At 36.2% G+C, this 8,435-nt stretch overlaps 1 non-coding gene across 1 annotated transcript; it reads right to left on the bottom strand.

The window, feature by feature from the left end:
• Positions 1-3,968: 3,968 nt before the first annotated feature.
• On the bottom strand, positions 3,969-4,041 carry trnat-ugu. The gene has a single exon. It is a non-coding gene; the product is annotated as a tRNA-Thr (tRNA).
• Between the last annotated feature and the right edge of the window lie 4,394 nt (positions 4,042-8,435).

Raw genomic sequence — 8,435 nt, 5'->3', positions numbered from 1 at the left:
CAAAAAGTGAAATTGCAAATAAAGAAAATAAATTGAAAATAAATTTTCAATCTTAAAAAATACATCGTGCAAGGATAACAGCCTTATATATATTTGCATAAAGTGTAATAAAATATGTAGGAGGGACAGGTATATTAGATAAAAGAATGCAGAACCACCTATCAAATATAAGAAATAAAGTGAATTAACCAATAGTTCAGCACTTTACAAGGAACAGACAAACCATGGACGACCTAGTTTGTGGTTTTAGAAAATATGAAATTAGATAAGATACAGTATAGAATAATAAAATAAAAGGATAAATAGACTAGATACCATGATATTGAAGGTTTAAATAGAAAGGAATAGTTACAGTATTAGCTATATAGTGAATGACCTCACAAAGACATTAGATTTAAAGAGAAATAAATGTGTGGTTACCGTGGCATCAAAAGCCTATAAATACCTCCATGAACAAAATAATCATTAATGAGCTTACAGTAATGCACAATCGCGCAATATAAACTAGTTTAACATGGTACTGAACAATATTGTGATCCACTATGTAGAACAACCAACATTCTTGTGTATTTGCATATAAAACCATTCACAATAGTGTTGAAGGATATTCTACTACAAATACGCAGTAGAAAAATAACATTCTATTATATGCAAATTAAGTAATTTAGGACTTTTGTTTTTTCAACAGAAAATCACACTTTGGTTATGACACAAAACACCACAAACACAGGCAGTGATGGATATATTTACTTATTTATTGCAGCACGGTAGACTCTTGTGGCACTTGGAGTTACACAGAACTTCTGAAGCCTTACAATGCATGAAAATTTGTAAATGGTAAAAGACAATGTACCGGTAAATGTCCGAAGTAAAGTGTTATCATGTTTATTTCGGACATTTATTGCTTTGCTTGGTAAATGTCGACATTTATCGGTAGATCTTAACATTTGTCAATATTCTGACTTTTACCGTAACATATTGTAGCTTTTCACAAGAGGCAGAAAACAATTAAGATGCAGTTAAAGATTTGTTTTGACACTATCTCAATTACACCCCAGAGTCTACAGCTGTCAGCAACTCGGGATCCAAAATACAGCCCTTCTTATACACTTAGCTCCACCCCTGTATGTAAATCAGGGTGCGGGGCTTGCACACATCCCATTGGTCTTCAGTCGCACACTTCGGATCAATGGGCACACACACAGACGGGACCAATCACGGGATACAGAACACAAACAAGCAGGGCTAGGATTACACAGAGGGAAACACAAATACACAGATCCCTACAATATACACTGAATCTAAAAGAAAAGAAAAATAGAGAAACACTTATTGGAGGGGGGGGTACATTTATTTCTCTATATACAGTAACTGCAAAATAAGTTTTTTAACTGATATGTATTTCAGATAGGATTCTGTAGTTGATAATATGACACTCAACTTATTTATTTATGTATTTGTTGAAAATACAAATTAAATATCATTCTCTGTTTTAATTAGGAGAAGCCCTTAACTGTTGTAACACATCTTCCACTTTTGTGCTTGCATATCTTTCATGTTTTTATTGCAATGATGTTAAGATGTTTTGTTCACACAGTAATACGCAGTTAAATTATTCATTATTATAAACAAAGGGACTGAATAGTGCCTAACCATTCATACAACACAATGTAAAGCAGCAGTTCTCATCAGCCTATATTATCATTGCAATATAACAGTCAAACAATAGAAATAGTGGCATGGGGAACATCCTGTCTTTTTATAATATGCTTGCGTACAGCATTCATAAACTAGCGACACAAAAAAGTAACCAGAGGACTCTACTAAACTGTACCAGGAGAGCATTCTCTGACGACGCTGTGGGAGGTCCTGTGTCTCACCTGAATGAATGATGGGTGTGTCCAGACTAGCTGGTTATACAAGGTAAGCTGGCACCACCTGCTTATAGCTGCTTTAGTAGAGAACATCTGTTTACCGAGCAGTCAATGCATGCTTTATCTGTCAATTGTTTTAGTGCCAATACTCTCAACCTCTTCCATTCCAATTTTACTTGGTAATCGGAGATGAAATATAGAATGCAACAAAATTTGCACTGTATTATAACATTAACTGTGATTTTCCTCCTAAAAAAGTAAGCAACTGCTGCATTTAATAACTAATGAATGAATCGCACTTAACTTGTAATGCCTCACCTTCCGTATTAACAAAGGTTCTTGCGGATGCATGCTTTACCATTGGTATTTTTTATCTAATTGATTCAATGTTTTCAGTTGGGGTTCATGAATGGGAGCGCTCTTTTTTTCAGTCATCTGAGAGGTTTTATCGCATTCACAATTGAACCTGTAATTTGTAAAAGAGAAAAAAGTCATGCCTTCTCATTGGGGCATGGACTAGGTAAAATGTATTTGAATCTGCAAAACGCTTTCACAAATATTCCTATATTATTATGCATTCCAACCCATGAGATAGCACTTTTGACTTGTGCACCTTTCCAAAATACAGAGCAATTAAACTAAAAGGTATGTGGCAGTAGGAGAGTTATTGAATTCACTTATTAATTCACAGATTAATTCCCAGTAAACTGACAATGAAATGCCTTACCTATATAAGAAAAATATTATAGTAGCCAAAACACTATCATTTTCTTAACAATGTACACCATAGTAAACCTAGTCAATGAATATCAAGGTATTTATGCTAGTGAGGGAGCCAGTTGCCTTCTAGTTAACTCCATCTGCTCTGTAATAATTACAGTGCCTACAGAAAGTCTACACTCCCTTGAAGTTTTTTCACATTTTGTTGTGTCAGTGCCTCAGAGTTTCATGCATTTTTCCCACTTATCTACACACCATACTCTACACTGTTAAAGGGAGAAAGGTTTTTATTGAGAAAAAATTCTATATTAAAAATACAAAACTGAAAGATCTCAATTGGATAAGTCGCCCCCCCCCCCCCCCCCCCCCGAGTTAATACTTGGTGGAAGCCCCTTTGGCAACAATCACAGCTGTGAATCTGTTGGGATAGGTCTCTACCAACTTTGCATACCTAGATTTGACAATATTTGACCATTCTTCTTTACAAAACTGTTCAAGCTCTGTCAAGTCCTTTGGGGAGCGTTGATGGACAGCAATCTTCAAGTCATGCCACAAATTTTCAATTGGATTTAGGTCAGGGCTCTGAATGGGCCACTCAAGGACATTTACTTTTTTGTTTCTTAGCCACTCCAGTGTAGCTTTGGATCGTTGTCACGCTAAAAGGTGAACTTCAGTCCCAGTTTCAGCTGTCTTACAGAGGGCAGCAGGTTTTCCTCAAGGATTTTTCAGTACATTATTCGTTCCATTAATTTTCCCATCTATCCTGACAAGTGCACCAGTCCCTGCTGATGAGAAACATTCCCATAACATGATGCTGCCACCACTAAGTTCACAGTAGGGATGGTGTTCTTTGGGTGATGCACTGTGTTGGGTTTGCACCAAACATAATGCTTTGCATTTAGGCCAAAAAGTTCAGTTTTAGTTTTGTCAGACCACAAAACTTTTTGCTACATGGCTACAGAATCTCCTGAGTGTTTTGTTGCATACTTCAAATGGGATTCAGAAGTATTCAAAACAACTTTGTTAACTAGAATAATGACTAAATAAATAAATCATTTTAAATTAGAAACTTCCATCTCCTTTGTCTGTTTTTAAAAGATGTTATAATAATGTTGGAAAACGCTTCACAATGATTCGATTTAGTTTTCGTCATAGTTTATTGATCGGTTCAGAAGTAAAGTTTGAAAGAAATCCTACAGTATTTTTGTTCTAACTTTTGATAACTCTGAAGTTATTGAAGTATTCAGAAGTATTCAAAACAATTTAAAAAATGTTATCAATCCAGCAAAACTATGACGTTTGAGGAATAAACTGTAGTAGTATATGTTATTCAAAAAAATGAATCATTAAGAAATTAAAATCAAAAAGTTGAAGAGGCCCCAGCGAGATTTGAACTCGCGACCCCTGGTTTACAAGACCAGTGCTCTAACCCCTGAGCTATGGAGCCATACCTACATAACAGATGACAATATGGCTATATAAAGAAAGTGCCTCAGGAACAGTTCCTGTCATCCGGGTTTCTGTGTACTAAAGGTGCAACACCTTGGAAAATGATGAGTCATCACTGTTCTTCAAACTGCAAGGACAGTACAGTGCTGAGATGCACAGAACTTTGGGCTAGGGCCATTCAAATTTATTAACACTGTTGGCCTTAGCTGGCCAATCTTCTCGCACAACTTAAAAACTACTCACCGTCTCCTTTGCTTGACAGAGAGTAATGTATTTCTTGATTCACCTTCCATTTCTTAATAATCATCTTGACCGTGGTCTAAGGGATATTCAAGGCCGATGATATTTTTTATACCCATCCCCTGATCTGTGCCTTTCAAGAACTTTGTCCTAGAGTTCTTTTGAAAGCATTTTGGTGCTCATGGTTGAGTCTTTGCTTTGAAATGCACTACCCAGCAGAGGGAACCTACAGGAACTGCGGAATTTATCCTAAAATCATGTGAATCACTACAATTTAACACAGGTGGAGGCCACTTAACTTGGTGTGTGATTTTGAAGGCAATTGGTTATACCTGAGCTAACTTAGGATTGCTATTACAAGGGGGGTGGACACTTATCCAACCAAGCTAATTCAGTTTTTATTTTTAATTAATTTTGTACAAAGTTCTAGAATATTTTTTACACTTGGAAGTTGTGAGGTAGGATGTGTAGATAAGTGAAAAACTAAATATTTTAATGCATTTTAATTCCAGGCTGTAAGGCAACAAAAGGTGGACATTTTGAAAGGGATGTAGACTTTCCATAGGCACAGTATATGACAAGTATTTTGGACCATTTATGATATTTGTTTATTGAAAATGTACCATATCCTGTTTTTGCATGACAGCAGGATTTGTAATCTATTTTAATGTGGACTGAATAGGTAAGAACAGTAAACATTATACGAAATTGCTGGGTTATAATAAAAAGGCCCAAGTTCAGTACTGCTTAGTTAAACTGATAATGTATATAATCAGTAAAGAAAGCTTGTCAGGCTCCCTTTTACAGCTGCTGCAAGTAAATAACGAGTTTAATAACATTTCTGGCTGCCCATTGCTGATCAGGGATATTGATTGTTTGCCACCACGATTCAGAGAATTACCAGAGTGTACAGTTTATTGACAGCAATGAGCCTAAAGGGCAGACAACTCCATAGGCAATCTATGGTAATCCCTGATGTGGAGGGTATTATTGGTATTATATGTCATTTATGATATGAAATATTTAGGTGTTGTTTTCTTCTGCTTGGGGAATGTAGCTCCTCTAAACTATTGTTTTCCCTACACTTACAGGGATGTTACTACCAGCGATGACATCACTGGCATGCTTACAAACCTGTCTGGATGTAGAATTGTGCTTACATGTTACAAGAAGACCAGCACACTTCACATCTTTAAAAAAAAAAGATTATTTGTTTCTTCGTTTTTAATTTTTTTTTTTTTTTAAACTGGCAGACAAGCAAGCAACATGCAATATTTATAATAATGGAATATTTGTAATATCGATACATGTAATATTTCTCTTTGGCCAATGCACTGGAAATAAATGTTGTAAACTGAGATTCCAAGTGTTCTTTGGAGTTGAGCTAACATGCCATACAGGTCATTCATTTTCTGTAACAGAAGGGCTTCAGCCAAAACAACACTTGCTGTTTATCATTGAGATGATCCTGCCCTTGCTTTTTCTTCTTGGGGTTTGAAGATCGCTACACAGCTGCTAAAGTTGATGAACATATTTAGATGTTGAAATCATAGTAAGGTGGCTATTCCTGACTGTGATAATTGGCCATTTTATCAACTTCTTATGGAGCTTCTTAGGTATATGTGACAATAAAGCCAGAAAAAGCCAGATGATCAACAGCAAAACAGCATAAAAATGTATTTCAGAGAGGATATAAGAGCTATAACATAATTCAGTTGTGTTAGTGGCATGCCAATAAACAGGAATCTGTTAAAAAGCAGACAACATTTTCTGCAAAAATTAATCTCCACCACCATTTGGGAGAAATGTGCTTGATTCATCCTAGTAGCTTACATCCCCTACTGGTATGCAATTAAGACATCAGATAGATAACAATATGTAACACAATTTTTGTTCCTGGGTAGTAAGTATTATTTCCTAATTGCTTATGCCTCAAAAGTATAGAAAATGGCTATTATTCCCCACAAACTTTGCTTTTGTGACAAGGACAGGTACATTTCAAAATATCACTATTTCCAATGAGAAAACGGGCGCTTTTGTGTCTTTTCGTTCACATAAAGTCAGAAAAAAACAACATATGAATCCAAATTAACATGTATTTATACTAAAGTAACACAAAAATGACTGCAAAAGATTTAGAAGTGAGTAGTTTTTCGAGATTTACGATTATACTGTAAATTTACCTCGAAAAAAAATTCGAATTTAATCTCGAAAAACTACTCACTTCTAAATCTTTTGCAGTCATTTTTGTATTACTTTAGTATAAATACATGTTAATTTGGATTCATATGTTGTTTTTTTCTGACTTTATGTGAACGAAAAGACACAAAAGCGCCCGTTTTCCCATTGGAAATAGTGATATTTTGAAATTGACCTGTACTGGTCACAAAAGCAAAGTTTGTGGGGAATAATAGCCATTTTCTATACTTTTGAGGCATAAGCAATTAGGAAATAACACTTATTACCCAGGAACAAAAAAAAAAAAAAAAAAAATTTGCTACACCATGTAATTGCTGAAGCTACTGAACTAGAGGACGTGTTCCATCTGGCAGTGGACAGGAGGTGTCGTGCTAAGAGATGGGGAAAAGCATGCAAAGCTGAGCTGCTGTCTGGCTGCAGGCACTGGACCCACACAGGATCCTGCAGATACTACGAATGAGCCTTCACCATGGTAGCTCTCCTCAAGAGAAATCTGTACAATGATGAGACAGAGAATTACAGAAACTGGAATTACTGTGTAGTTATCTACAGCTAGGGGAGAGTTTGAGGATCCAACCACCAGAATTACATCTGAAGACTCAATGGTACGAATGAAGGAACATTTCCCTAGTGGAGCTGCAAGATTTCTAAGATATAGATCCTGTCAGTTATAACAGGTGGGGATGAGAGTTTGCAGTGGGTAACTTCCCTTTCATCTCATGAGCTTCACCTACAGAGTCCTGGGTTTGAAGCTGGTTCAGGCAAAATGTATTCCAAACAGGGGTTGTGTAACTAACTGCTAGTTGATTAACATATGAGCTGTAATTATTTTTATTTTCCAAATAAAATATATCATTTTTTTTTATTTCCCGTTGAAATTCTACATTTAAATGTGTTTGGTGAAAAATAAGGGTATGATCACCAATGTTTGCCTTTTTAATGTTCCTTTGTGATGTCACTTTTAATGGAACTACCACATGGTATTGTGACAGTACATGGGTGCATCTGAGTGTGGGTGAAGGTTTGGTTGTTTGTAGCCATCTTGGGGAAGGTACGGTCTGCAACCAAGATGGCCACCATTTGCACAGCCACCTAGTAACTGAGCAATTGTTTAATTAATTGTGGAGGAATGTGGAGTGAAGAATGTGAGAGAGAAAGAGAAAGGAAACACTGGAGTAGCCGTAGCATGGGTGTTTTTAGGGGTTGTTTTATTTTTAATAATTTGGGAGCGTTTTTGTTTAAACCTTTATTTTGTTCCAGTGTTTATTTGTGCTTTAAACTGCAGTATCTGAGTCTGTATTCCTGCCGTATTTTTTCCAGATGTGTCGAATCCTATCCTAGACTGTTTAATATATATGCTTAGAGTTGTCTCTGCCTATGCAGTTTTAATGTACATTTTCTTTATATTTATTTCACAAATGTAGTACCCAAGATCATCATAATTAACACTATAACAGAAACAGGGTGTTGAAGAAAAGTGATCCCTTTTGTCGTAATGTCATTTCAATTTTTGTTTTCATCGATAAAATGAGGCTGCAGCAGGTCGTAGGACAAGCTAGGGGACCAGTTACCACATAGGACTGTCATTGCTTAGCAGGTGTTCAAAACAGAATGACCCAAACAAGTAACTTTGACAATCCATATAGGTATCATAAGGTATTTAAAGGAACAACAACAACAAAAAACACAGAAAAGTTTTCTTGTTAGGCAGGTGTTTGAAGAAGAGAACAATGAAGGAGCCATCTGAAGCTGTCTACAGGCTGATTTCCATAGCCACCAGCGGTGCCAGGGTCCAGCTGCATCTGACAAATTGCTGACTGCAGAAAGCCGTTCATCTGCATGTGCTTTTCAACTAAACCAACTGAGTCAGAGGTGAAAAAAGAGCCATTGCAAAAGTATTCAGCTGTTCTATTTGCAAATACCTTTTAATGAAAGGTACGTTACAGTGTTGCC

This window comes from Polyodon spathula, chromosome 4 (assembly GCF_017654505.1).
Source record: "Polyodon spathula isolate WHYD16114869_AA chromosome 4, ASM1765450v1, whole genome shotgun sequence".
In the NCBI taxonomy this organism is placed as follows: Eukaryota; Metazoa; Chordata; class Actinopteri; order Acipenseriformes; family Polyodontidae; genus Polyodon; species Polyodon spathula.
Note: the sequence above shows the minus strand (reverse complement) of the source record. Positions and strands in the feature narration are given on the sequence as shown.